At 44.3% G+C, this 13,179-nt stretch overlaps 1 long non-coding RNA gene across 2 annotated transcripts; it reads left to right on the top strand.

Annotated features, from left to right (window-relative positions):
• The first annotated feature begins 3,146 nt into the window (after positions 1–3,146).
• On the top strand, positions 3,147–8,083 carry LOC148048792 (uncharacterized). 2 transcript variants are annotated; one of them, XR_015695523.1, is made up of 3 exons: positions 3,147–3,218; positions 5,332–5,453; positions 6,943–8,083. It is a non-coding gene; the product is annotated as an uncharacterized LOC148048792 (long non-coding RNA). The 2 variants fall into 2 exon arrangements; XR_015695522.1 differs by having other exon boundaries at positions 3,148–3,218; positions 3,617–5,453.
• Positions 8,084–13,179: the final 5,096 nt, after the last annotated feature.

The following is a 13,179-nucleotide window of genomic DNA, read 5'->3' on the forward strand; positions in this document are numbered from 1 at the left end:
AGAGGGCAGACCTGGCATGTATTACTGAAACCTGGCTGGGCACAGAAGGAGGAGTCCCCCTTGTAGAGATGTGCCCAGAGGGATTTCAGGTGCTTCATCAGCCGAGAGCCCAGCGAAGGGGTGGCGGTGTGGCTATTATTATCCGGGAGTCTCTGTTACCTCGTAGGGTCCCTGCTCCGGAGCTTGCCGGGTGTGAGTCCCTGCTGATAAAGTTGGACCTCAAGGGTCAAGTGGGTTTGCTGCTAACGTACCTGCCTCCCAACTGCGTTGCAGCATCCCTCCCCTCGCTCCTCGAGTCAGTAGCCGAGCTGGCAGTTGAGTTCCCCAGGCTTATAGTTCTGGGGGACTTTAACTTGCCATCGCTCGGTGAACGCTCTGATGGGGCGCAGGAGTTCATGGCTTCCATGACAGCCATGGGCTTGACCCAGGTAATTCGGGGCCCAACTCATACAGCGGGTCACATGCTCGACCTCGTATTCCTCTCGGAGCAGTGGATTTGTGATCTTGGTCTGAGGGGTAACGACATCATACCCCTGTCGTGGTCAGACCACTGCCTACTGAGGCTTGACTTCCAGAGACCAAACCCCCACTGTAGGGAGGAGGAACCGACCAGGTGGTTCCGCCCCAGGCGACTTATGGAGCCGTCAAGGTTCCAGACGGAGCTTGGGGTTATTCCTGATACTTTCGCCCACAGTCCGGTAGAGACTCTGGTTGCTGCTTGGCGCTCGGCAGCATCGGAGACCCTCGACCGGATTGCCCCATTACGGCCCCTCCGAGGCGGCGGATCCCGGAGACCTCCTTGGTTTACCGAGGAACTCCGGGAGATGAAGCGCCGGAGGAGACGCCTGGAGCACCTATGGAGGTCCGATAAGTCCGAATCGAACCGAGCAATAGTAACCACCTGCACCAAGGAATACACCAGGGCTCTTAGGGCAGCGAAAAGATCTTATATAGCCACCTTGGTTGCGTCCGCTGAGTCCCGCCCAGCCGCCCTGTTTAGGATAACCCGCTCCCTACTGAATAGTAGGTTATATAGAGATAATAATAGAGATCACCCTTGTGATTTAAGGGAGATAAAGGTGGGTGCTTATCAACGTTACCCAAAAAGATTATGGCAACTAGAGCAGACATCTGTCGGAATCTTCTGTTGGGCTGTGAATGATCATCAGTCACAGCCATATAAATAAAAGAGGGTTTGGGGGACTAAGATTGTGGTTTATGCTTTCTCAGGAAACCTAGGTCAGAACAGTAAAGCACCATGGGATGGTATATAACTCTAAGCACTATTGCTATTATATTGGCACAAAGGCTGTGAGGGATGGACATTTTCTGATCAGTTGCTAAATTGGATGGCTACCATAATGCTGATTCTCCCTAACGGATGCATCAACTCAGTGCTTCATAAAGAAACTTGACTATTCCCCCCTTCCCAGTTTTATGTGAGCCGCCCTGAGTCCCCTCAGGGAAAAGGGCGGCCTACAAATTCTAATAAAACTACAAACTACAAACTATGAGAGAGAGGTTTTTTTGAAACTAGAAAGCCAGTTCACCCTTGTATTATTTTGCAGATCTCCAGCAAAACTCCGAAGCCAGTGCGCCAACCTTCCATTGACCTTCCTACCAATAGTGCCGCAGTGGCCAGCATAAAAAGCCTCTGGGAGACGGGTATAATGGCTCAGTCATCTGAAAAATCAATGCCCTGCAAGGTAACTTTTTTTTAAAAAAAAAAAACACAAAGCTCCCCTCGTCCGGGACTTAATTGTTGACGAGAGGGCAGACCTGGCATGTATTACTGAAACCTGGCTGGGCACAGAAGGAGGAGTCCCCCTTGTAGAGATGTGCCCAGAGGGATTTCAGGTGCTTCATCAGCTGAGAGCCCAGCGAAGGGGTGGCGGTGTGGCTATTATTATCCGGGAGTCTCTGTTACCTCGTAGGGTCCCTGCTCCGGAGCTTGCCGGGTGTGAGTCCCTGCTGATAAAGTTGGACCTCAAGGGTCAAGTGGGTTTGCTGCTAACGTACCTGCCTCCCAACTGCGTTGCAGCAGCCCTCCCCTCGCTCCTCGAGTCGGTAGCCGAGCTGGCAGTTGAGTTCCCCAGGCTTATAGTTCTGGGGGATTTTAACTTGCCATCGCTCGGTGAACGCTCTGATGGGGCGCAGGAGTTCATGGCTTCCATGACAGCCATGGGCTTGACCCAGGTAATTCGGGGCCCAACTCATACAGCGGGTCACATGCTCGACCTCGTATTCCTCTCGGAGCAGTGGATGCGTGATCTTGGTCTGAGGGGTAATGAGACCATACCCCTGTCGTGGTCAGACCACTGCCTACGGAGGCTTGACTTCCGGAGGCCAAACCCCCACCGTAGGGAGGAGGAACCGACCAGGTGGTTCCGCCCCAGGCGACTTATGGACCCCTTGAGGAACTCAAGAGAGCTGAAACAGTGTAATGCCTCAGAAGATGCTGAATTTGAACCCGACTATTATCTTGATTTGCTTCAAATGAAGGCCATTCGAGCTGTAAGTGCCTCCACCTGCATTCTGGACCCGTGTCCCTCCTGGCTGGTTGCCAACAGCAGGGAGGTGACACATGGCTGGATCCAGGCGGTCGTGACCGCCTCCCTTCGGGAGGGGCACTTCCCCGCCGCACTTAAGACGGCGGTGGTGAGACCCCTCCTGAAGAAACCATCCTTGGATCCAGCCATTTTAAACAACTACCGCCCTGTCTCCAACCTCCCCTTTATTGGGAAGGTTGTTGAGAAGGTGGTGGCCTTCCAGCTTCAAGGGGCCTTGGAGGAAGCTAGCTATCTTGACCCCTTCCAGTCCGGCTTCAGACCCGGTTACAGCACTGAAACCGCTTTGGTCGCATTGACCGATGATCTCTGGAGGGCCAGAGATGGAGGCCATGCGTCCATCCTGGTTCTCCTTGACCTCTCAGCGGCTTTCGATACCATCGACCATGGTATCCTTCTGCGACGACTGAGGGAGGTGGGGGTGGGAGGCACTGTTTTGCAGTGGTTCTCCTCCTACCTCTCGGACAGGTCGCAGTCGGTGTTGGTCGGGGGGCAGAGATCGTCCCTGAGGCCCCTAACATATGGGGTGCCGCAGGGTTCGGTCTTATCCCCCCTACTATTCAACATTTACATGAAACCGCTGGAGACATTGTGAACATAAGAAGCCTTTGGGAGCAAAAGGAGAACCCCCAAACAGATGCAAATTCTAAGGTGAGGATTGCTGCTTCCTTTGGGAGAAATGCTATGATGAAGCTTAATTTTTTCTGTATAAGTGGCCATCCATGTTAAGCCTGGTGGGGCTTTGCTGGAAAAGGGCCCAGAAGTGATGCAAAATGAAACAACACAGCAGCTTAGTTTTACTCTTCCTTAATGTAGCTTTGAAAAGATGCTTCACGTAATGCATTGTCAAATTAAAGCACCCTTGAAGGACTTCTATAGCCACCCTGTGACTATTAAAAGAAAGATTTTTTCTCCCATTATTGTGGCTGTATGCAGTTGGCTCCTCCTCAGCTCATTGAATGCAAGCTCTCCTGTTCATGGTATTAAAGGAAAATTGTTCCACTATATCAAGTGAAATATGTATTTAATTCAGTGTTTTATTTTGCCAGAAGCATAGTAGCTGCCCGAGGAAGCTCACAACCGGTCAGGAGTGTGATAGCATCTTCCTGCTTGCGCTTCCCAACAAATGACATACAGAGGCACATTGCTTCTACCTATGGAGCTAAAAACAAATGTTCACATTGACTAATCCTGGGTCACGTATTCCTGCCCAGTTCCACACAAATCAGAATTCTATGTTCTTCATTGTCATCATCTGTTTGGTTGGTATAAATGTCTTTATCCAAAAAGGGGACGGAGAGGGATTGAACGCAGGGAAGGAAAATTTGCAAGTAAACTACCTCCAAGCTAGTTGTGCAAATATATTCTTAATTTTCTGTGAAAATAGATTGGATATAAATTTTAATTCCATGTTAGTGGCCAACTGTGTCCCCCCCACTCAACCTCAGAAGGTTGTGTCTTTTTCAACCCAACACCTCAAAGGGTGGTTGTTGTGGGAAAATAGAAGAGGAGGAGTTTCAGGTATGTTTGCCGCTTGTTACTTGCAAAAATAATACAGGCAGGATACAATAAAAAAATAATAATGAAATTCTCCCTTATATGGAACATATTGCACAGTAAAGAGGATCCAGGAATTTGGAATATGGTTTTGAGGAAGAGAGTCGAGATCGAAAACCATGGATGATTTAAATAAAGAAAAACCTCCGATGCTTTGTAAAGTATTAACACAAATATTTAAGGAGTGAAGAGTGGATGGGAAACAGAAGGGGGGATAGAGGACTCACCAAAATTCCCCTTTACAATGTATATTTATGTTCTCTTTTCCATATTGCTTTTTCTAACTTTATTCTTGACCCTGTTCTCATTTTATTTATTGCCTTTATTTATTTATTTATTTTTGGGGGGGGGGGGAATGTATGCAACTGCATATCTTACATAAATAATTGTGAATGACTGCAGACTGGTACCCATCCCTGGACTGGGAATTGGGGACTCCTGATTTAAAGTGTAGGAGCATCTGGAATAACAATTCAGCAGATTTGCTTGTTAACTTTTGAGCTATTTTTCTGCAGAGGTTTGAGGTGATTTTGGTTTTTGACATAGGATAGTGATGGTGAATTTTTTTTGGCACAGAGTGCCCAAACCGGACTGTGCATGCATGCACATGCATGTGTGCGCACTGGAAACCTGAACAACAGCTGGCCAGTGTGCATGCATGCACTTGCCAGCTGGTCTTTGGCCATGCCGGAGCACCGAAAACCTGAACACCAGCTGGCTGGGCATCCATGTCTGTTTTTGGGCTGGTTTTGGGACCATTTTTGTGGCTACTTTTAGCTCAAGACAGCCCCAAAATGCCCAAAAGATGGGCTGAAAATGGTCTGGAAAATGGCCTGTTTTTTGGCCTATTTTCTGGCGCTCTGGCACCCATGAAGACCAGTTAGCCGGCATGCCAGGAATCAGATCAGCTGGCGACAGCGCACAAGTCCACAGAGAGGACTCTGCATGCCACCTCTTGCATGCATGCCATAGATTTGCCATCACAGACATAGGTTCAGGTTTTTCTGGTATCAAATAATGAACTGTTGTTTAAACTTCCAGGCCAAAGAAAAAGGAACAGAAGCACAGTGCATGAAATCAGCCCATATTTGATGGCTAATGGTCAAACTTAGTTTTTTTCAAAGCACTTCAAAAACTGTAGGGTGGAAGAATAGTAAGGATTTGGGTTTTAACCACTGAAATTGCAATTTTTCATCCTCATTTTTAGGTCAAGATTCCTGGCAAGAAATATAAGTATGTGGCAACTGGACATGGACAGTACAAAAGGGTGCCAATAGAAGATGGGGCGAGGGCAAAATAGCTGTGCTGGTACCAAACTCACAGGTAAAGGTAGGCTGATGTACTAAATAGCATTTGCAAATTCTTTTTGCACATATAAAGTCAATAATAATTGACCAAGGGCTGACCAATTAGATCGCACAGACTGGGCCTCCTCCGAATTCCATCCGCCAGTCAATGTCGACTGCCGACTACACGGAGGAGAGCCTTTTCTGTTGCAGCTCTGACCCTGTGGAATGATCTCCCCGTCGAGATCCGTACCCTCAGCACCATCCAGACCTTCCGCGCAGCCCTCAAGATCTGGCTCTCCCAGCAGGCCTGGGGATAGGTTCCCAATTTACCCGCCCGAGTGTTGATTGCTGAACGAAAGTTGTGTTTTATTATTTTTCCTTTGTTCACATTTTGTTTTGTCTTTTGATACTGCACCCCCCTCCCTTGTGATTGTAAGCCGCCCTGAGTCCCCTCAGGGAAAAGGGCGGCCTATATATCTTAATAAAATGAAAAAAATGAAAATGACTGGCTTTGCTATCAGATTTCTATAAGCAGAAGCAGAGAGTGCTCCTTTATAAAGCGATTCCTTGTCATGTTCCTCCCTTACTAAGGTAATGGACAATTCAAACAGGGACCTTTATTGGTACAGTCACATTTTAAGCCCAAAGGCATACGGAATATTTAAGGAATGATTTAGGTGGTGTATTTTAAGGGATGTATGGGGGAGGCATGCATTTACTTAGAATAACATTTCTCAACTCTCTACTAGCAATGAGAATCCATTTTTTTTCATAGAAACACTTTATTCATTCTACATATTCAATGTTTATAAAAATTGTTCTTGAGTCAGGATTTCATATGAACTGCCTTTTAAGCTGTGAAAATAATTCTTTCCGTGTTGGTGTAATGGCAACCATCCTAGCACTTATTCATGATAAGTTCAGAAAAAACTTAAGAGCATCTTTTGCTTCCATCATATCACTGTTCCTTTTCTTACCGTATATCTGCTTCTCTCAGGAACCAAACATTTCTATTTCCTCATTGCTCAACATACCTTCCGTGTCTTTTATTATCATCTCAAAACAGGGTAGTAATGGAAACCAGCAATACCCATCCTTTCAAAGAACATTAAATGTATTTGCATGCGAGAAGTTTCACTAGAAAACCTAAGAAGAATCAGGAATTCACCCCTCTTGTAGAGGCTTATACGAATTAAAATATCTCTCTAATCTGTAAAATCCTAAGTAGTGAGGTGTTTGAGGTAGATAGAACTAGAAAGTGGGATTTTTTTTTTTTTTTTGAGGAAACAAAGACTTAGGATGATTTTGCTGTTTATTCACTACCATTTTCGTAACATTCTGTATTTTTAATGAGGTTTTGTTCTCATTTGGAAAAATTGACAGTACTTCAAATATTGGGCTTTACCAAGCTTGATAGCATCTTCTCTTAATGTCTGGAGATTTGGATTGCATAAAGAGAGGCCCCCGGAGAAATGAGAACACAATCAGGAATTGAATTTCACATGTCATAATCTGTTTTTGCTTTTCAGATTGCTTGGGTTTATAAAACAGTGAAAGTAATGACGGAACTAAAGACAATACAGCAGAAAAGGAAAGCAAGGAGAGAAAATAAGAAAAGTCAATGAATAAGTCTATCTTTTGTAACTGGTTATGTTACCAACTATTCTGTCACCCTTATTAACTTGAGGTTGGAAGTTAGGGATTTTTACATTCCTTTATAAATGGTCTTATGTTCTCACAGTTCTATGAAAAAAAAATCATGTTCATTTTGAGCCCATTGTTAGAGCAATTCTTATATGGCATTTTGCTATATAGACTACTATTTCATTCTGAACCAGTCATAAGGCATCTCATATGTTTATTAGAATTTCTCTAACGCACTGTTTTATCATAGCTCAATACAGGAGTTGTTCGTGGTTTTATGATGATGTGCATCAAATATGCCAAAATGAACAAGTAAATTTTAATAAGTACCAGTTCATAAAACTGGTTAGCTACATAATTGCCACTCATGATTAATTTCCATTTAGGAATTATCATAGCATATAACAAATAGTTTATACATTTTCATGATACAAAAGTAATTATTGTTGGTACAAACTTCAGTAAAACAAAAGTGAGAAAATGTTGCATTGTGACATGAGGCAAATCCTCAGCCTTCCTAATATCAGTTATAAATATATATGTATTGCAGTATATAAATCATGTGGTTTGTGTTGCAATACATGCTTTGTCTCCCTCCATTTTGTGAATGCCTAGGCTAAATCTGCTTGGTTGTAAATTTGTCGGACTTTGTGGACGTTTTATTCAAACTTTTATATGAGAAGTGTAATTTAATAATGTGGGTTGCTGTGTTTGTCATATGAACTTGTTCCTGTTTTTTAATTAAATGCTTATGGGTTCATCAGGCTCTTATCATTTTTCAGATTCTTGTAAATACTTTGGGACTGCATTCCTGTATGTCTGTAGGACCAGGTGATGATCCCCCAAAGTGGACTAGAACTGGTCTCTTGACTTCTAGGCCAGAACTTTTAACATATTGGTTATTTAGGACACTTATATTAAAAGCAGCATATTTCATGTGCTCAGAATTTGAAAATCATATAGCAATCCTCTATTTGAATAAAATAGTTGAAATCTACATATCGTGGGTCAGAAGAAGTAAACTGTAGGGACAACAAAAACATTGTATCATGGTTTCTTCATTTAATGTTTCTATTCCATTTTATGCAGATGGTTTTTCTATATAATGTTTTGTGGTTTATTCTGTTCCTTTGATATGACCTATTTGGCTAATTAACAATGTAATTCTTAGTATCAGATAGGTTTCTGGAAAAAGATGAAAATTTTTAGCAAAAAGTATATTTTAATGTTCTTTTGTAATCATTACAAACATTCCACTGAACCCGTTTATTAAAACAAAATTATGCTTTTTATCAAATTTCAATGCGAGTTCAGGTGGAGTATGGAATAATTAAATACTTTGTACATAACCCATTATGCCCTTAAATCTATATCCTTACAAAATAAATGAACTGTTTTAATACAAATACAGCATTTTAATATATGTAGTTGTGTGTAGATGTAGATTCACCTTCAGACATGTGATGTTATTTACTAAATTAAAAGGGGGGGTGTCTTTACAGGCTGCCATTGTGTTACTTTTATTGAATTTGTTACATTTTACTGCTTTATATTGGGAGCAGCCCAAAATCACTCTGGAATCAGGTTACCAAAATGAAAGAACATGCATGCCCCCCCCCCCTTATGGAAAAAACCCAAGTCAGTTTATTGGAAACGGAGAATCAGCGTATTAAAGATCTCAGAAGGGAAAAACTAATTAAAAATAGGAAACGCAAGGGAAGATTTAGAGGGTGTTAGAAATAATCTTGATTTTTAACTAAGCCTTTTTGGATGAGAGATTTTTTCCAAACTCCAAAGCTAGAGTATAAACCATTGCTTGCTAGTAAATTGCCACCTAAGTTGGTGCAAGGAGGCAAAAAAACAACTATGATCTGAGCTAAAACTTCCTCAGGCAAATCACAATCTTTTCCAAGAGGGCACCTTCCTCACATTCCACTAATCGAGCATAAAGATGTTTTTGTTAACAAATTCTAAATGACTGAACTACCTGATCTTCAACTCAACACCTCCCCCCCTCCAATGAAGCAGCAGGCGAAATTTACCTTCAGCTGTTCTGATTTTAAAATGCTTTCCCCCTTTCAACAATAGGGTGCTTAAATGCCTTATTTACAATGTGGTTAATGATAGAATTGAGTGCTAGATCTAACCAGGTTTTATTTACGACTACTAGAGGCAAAGTGAACAATCCCCTTCTGGCTGCAATTTTCAGAACTATTTGAAGAAAAAGCGACACAATATGCCTTCTCTCCCCAATTGACATTTGAGATTTTTCTGAAGATAAAAAAATACATTTCAGTTCAGATAGCAAACTGTCGTTGGAAGAAATATCCAGATTCCGTTCCAAGCCAGGATATAATGAAGCGGCAGAACCACCAACCATGTGAGGTTCTGGGAAGTTTAGAGTGGATGGGTTTTATACGGTCTATATTCCTATGGGGTCATGGCTAGTTTTGTAGGCAAAAGGGGAAATATAAATTCTAGGCTTTCAAGTTAATTTTATCAACGCTTGATTTGTGTTGCTTATCTGAAGTTCTTTCCCGACTCCTTCTCCTTCTGAATAGATTAACAAATCAGCATTTCTATAAACTGGCTTCAGTTTCTTCTTGGGGCAGGGAAATAGGCTGATTTCTGCCTCCCTTAAGGTTCCCCCCCATTTCTCCTTTAGGGGAAATATTCCATCCCCCCCTTTGAATATCCCCAAAAATTTCGTGGGGGGGGGTGTATTCCACATTACTGAGCAAATTTTCCCAAGAGCAACTGGAATTACATTCGTCTTCAAACTAGCTTACTGCCAAACAGAGTTTGAAGAACTGCAGTCCAAATGAGTTTAGCTAACAAGGTTGGAGGCCAAAGCCCTCTTGCAGGAATTGTGGACTGAGGTGGACTGTGGCTGGCGGGGGCTGAGAACAGACTCAGGCTGCACGGACGGTTAGCGCTGCTCCCCGGCGCAAGGCAAGCGAGCTCCTGGCAGTGTGCGGTTTGAATGAGGTGGTTTACCTTGGCCACAGCAAGCTGAAAGTTGCTTTGCTCTTGACGTGGGCTCCCTAAAAGGACCAAAGTGAAAACTACAACCTGCCAAGCCATTCAGACACATCCCACCCGCCTGGAGCCTGTGAATGTGAAGATGGATGACGGTGGCAGAGCTGCTAGCGGAACCTCAGTTTCGCAGACCAGTGGGGTGGCAACTGCTTGTCCCCCTGCTGCCAAGCAAAAGGCCAGCAAGCCCCCCCAGCCACCAAACAGGGTTCCCAGCAAGAAGCAGCCAGCAGCCCCTGTAGCTGCTCTTCCTTCAGTTCCTAGTGGAGCTTCCAGAACACTTGGAAATGGACCTGCTCGGAAGGCCAACATGCAGCAGCCAAAGCAGCCGGCAACCAAGACTAGTAGTAACGTTGACAACTTGTCTGCTAGAGCAGTGTTTTTCAACCACTGTGCCGTGGCACACTAGTGTGCCGTGACATAGTGTAAGGTGTGCCGTGGGAAAAACACTTTTTATATAGTCAATATAGGCACAGAGTTAAATTTTTTTAACATTTTCTAATGGTGGTGTGCCTCATGATTTTTTTCATGAAAAAAGTGTGCCTTTGCACAAAAAAGGTTGAAAAACACTGTGCTAGAGCGACAATGAAAAAGACAAAAAGTTATTCCTGCAGGCACAGCGATACTAGCTAGAGAAAAGACACTTTGTGCGCTTGGAGAGACTGAGAATATCAGGTGTTTTTTTATCTGAGCCCTTGATTGCAACAAGTGGGACAAACCGTAAGGTATTGTCAGTAAACTCTCCTTTATATATATATATGTTTACTTTACTCAGGGTTTTATTAACTCCACAAGATCTCAGCTCTTTTTTGTTTTTAAAAATCGATGCCGCTAAGCAAAAGGAGGCAGAATTAGATGGGCAGAAGCAGCCTGAGAGAATAAAGTGTATAGGCCACCCGTAAAGTTCAAGGAAGCCGCACCTAAAATTCTCGTTCCAGTCCTCTACATTAACTTTCCACTCACAATAATCACACGGGCTGCTCTCATAGGCGTCTTTCCCTGCTTTTTTTCTGCCCCCCCCCCCAGCCTTCTTCACGGCTTTCCTTTCGCTTCTCCTCCGCAACGTCTGTCGGTGCCTCGAGTGCTCGAATGGAACACACGGTAAATACTAAGTCCCTGAAATGAGGCCTTAAATGCCTTATTTACAATGTGGTTAATGATAGAATTGAGTGCTAGATCTAACCAGGTTTTATTTACGACTACTAGAGGCAAAGTGAACAATCCCCTTCTGGCTGCAATTTTCAGAACTATTTGAAGAAAAAGCGACACAATATGCCTTCTCTCCCCAATTGACATTTGAGATTTTTCTGAAGATAAAAAAATACATTTCAGTTCAGATAGCAAACTTGTCGTTGGAAGAAATATCCAGATTCCGTTCCAAGCCAGGATATAATGAAGCGGCAGAACCACCAACCATGTGAGGTTCTGGGAAGTTTAGAGTGGATGGGTTTTATACGGTCTATATTCCTATGGGGTCATGGCTAGTTTTGTAGGCAAAAGGGGAAATATAAATTCTAGGCTTTCAAGTTAATTTTATCAACGCTTGATTTGTGTTGCTTATCTGAAGTTCTTTCCCGACTCCTTCTCCTTCTGAATAGATTAACAAATCAGCATTTCTATAAACTGGCTTCAGTTTCTTCTTGGGGCAGGGAAACAGGCTGATTTCTGCCTCCCTTAAGGTTCCCCCCCCCATTTCTCCTTTCTCCATCCCCCCCCCTTTGAATATCCCCAAAAATTTCGTGGGGGGGGGTATTCCACATTACTGAGCAAATTTTCCCAAGAGCAACTGGAATTACATTCGTCTTCAAACTAGCTTACTGCCAAACAGAGTTTGAAGAACTGCAGTCCAAATGAGTTTAGCTAACAAGGTTGGAGGCCAAAGCCCTCTTGCAGGAATTGTGGACTGAGGTGGACTGTGGCTGGCGGGGGCTGAGAACAGACTCGTTATTCCTGCAGGCACAGCGATACTAGCTAGAGAAAAGACATTTTGTGCGCTTGGAGAGACGGAGAATATCAGGTTTTTTTATCTGAGCCCTTGATTGCAACAAGTGGGACAAACCGTAAGGTATTGTCAGTAAACTCTCCTTTATATATATATATGTTTACTTTACTCAGGGTTTTATTAACTCCACAAGATCTCAGCTCTTTTTTGTTTTTAAAAATCGATGCCGCTAAGCAAAAGGAGGCAGAATTAGATGGGCAGAAGCAGCCTGAGAGAATAAAGTGTATAGGCCACCCGTAAAGTTCAAGGAAGCCGCACCTAAAATTCTCGTTCCAGTCCTCTACATTAACTTTCCACTCACAATAATCACACGGGCTGCTCTCATAGGCGTCTTTCCCTGCTTTTTTTCTGCCCCCCCCCCTCAGCCTTCTTCACGGCTTTCCTAACGTCTGTCGGTGCCTCGAGTGCTCGAATGGAACACACGGTAAATACTAAGTCCCTGAAATGAGGCTAAGCGTTCAAGGCGCAGCTGTCGCCCGAACAACCTGCATTCATCTCTCCCCGTCCCCCTCCCCAATTTCCTGGCCTCCTTCCCAAGAGACGCCATTACAAAAGCGGTTCTGCCCTTCAAATTACACGAGCGTTTTCCTCAGAGCTTAGTTTGACTTTCCTGCCCTTCTCGACGCTTTCCTTTTTTTTCAGAGAAGCCGCCGCGCCTGTTCCTATTCCCCCTTCGCGCCTGTTCCTATTCCCCCTTCGCGCCTGTTCCCATTTCCCCTTCCCGCCCGTCTTTCAGCCAAGACCGCCACGGGAGGCGCGCCCGGCGGGCCCTCCCGCCACCACCTTTAACGCCGCGCCACACCCGCCCCGCCCCATTTACATAACCGTAGGCTAGCGAAATCTCGCGAGAAAGAAGTCACTGCCAGCGTCGGGTGAGAGGGAGGAACCTTAGCTGGCCGGCTCTCGCGAGAATACCCATCCCACGTTCCCAAAGAGCCACAGGTGAAAGTAGTTGCAACGAACACTTCCGGCTTTCTCTCGGAACGGACCGCAGAGCGACGGCGAAGAAGGGGGGCGCGAGCCTTGGGCTGCGCGTGGAGCCAATTCCTCTTCTGTGCTTCATAGTCAACCTCCGTTCGTCCCT

This window comes from Thamnophis sirtalis, unplaced genomic scaffold (genome assembly GCF_051295495.1).
Source record: "Thamnophis sirtalis isolate CommonGarterSnake01/CBP01778 unplaced genomic scaffold, rThaSir2_p1.2 scaffold_2, whole genome shotgun sequence".
NCBI classification, from domain to species: Eukaryota; Metazoa; Chordata; class Lepidosauria; order Squamata; family Natricidae; genus Thamnophis; species Thamnophis sirtalis.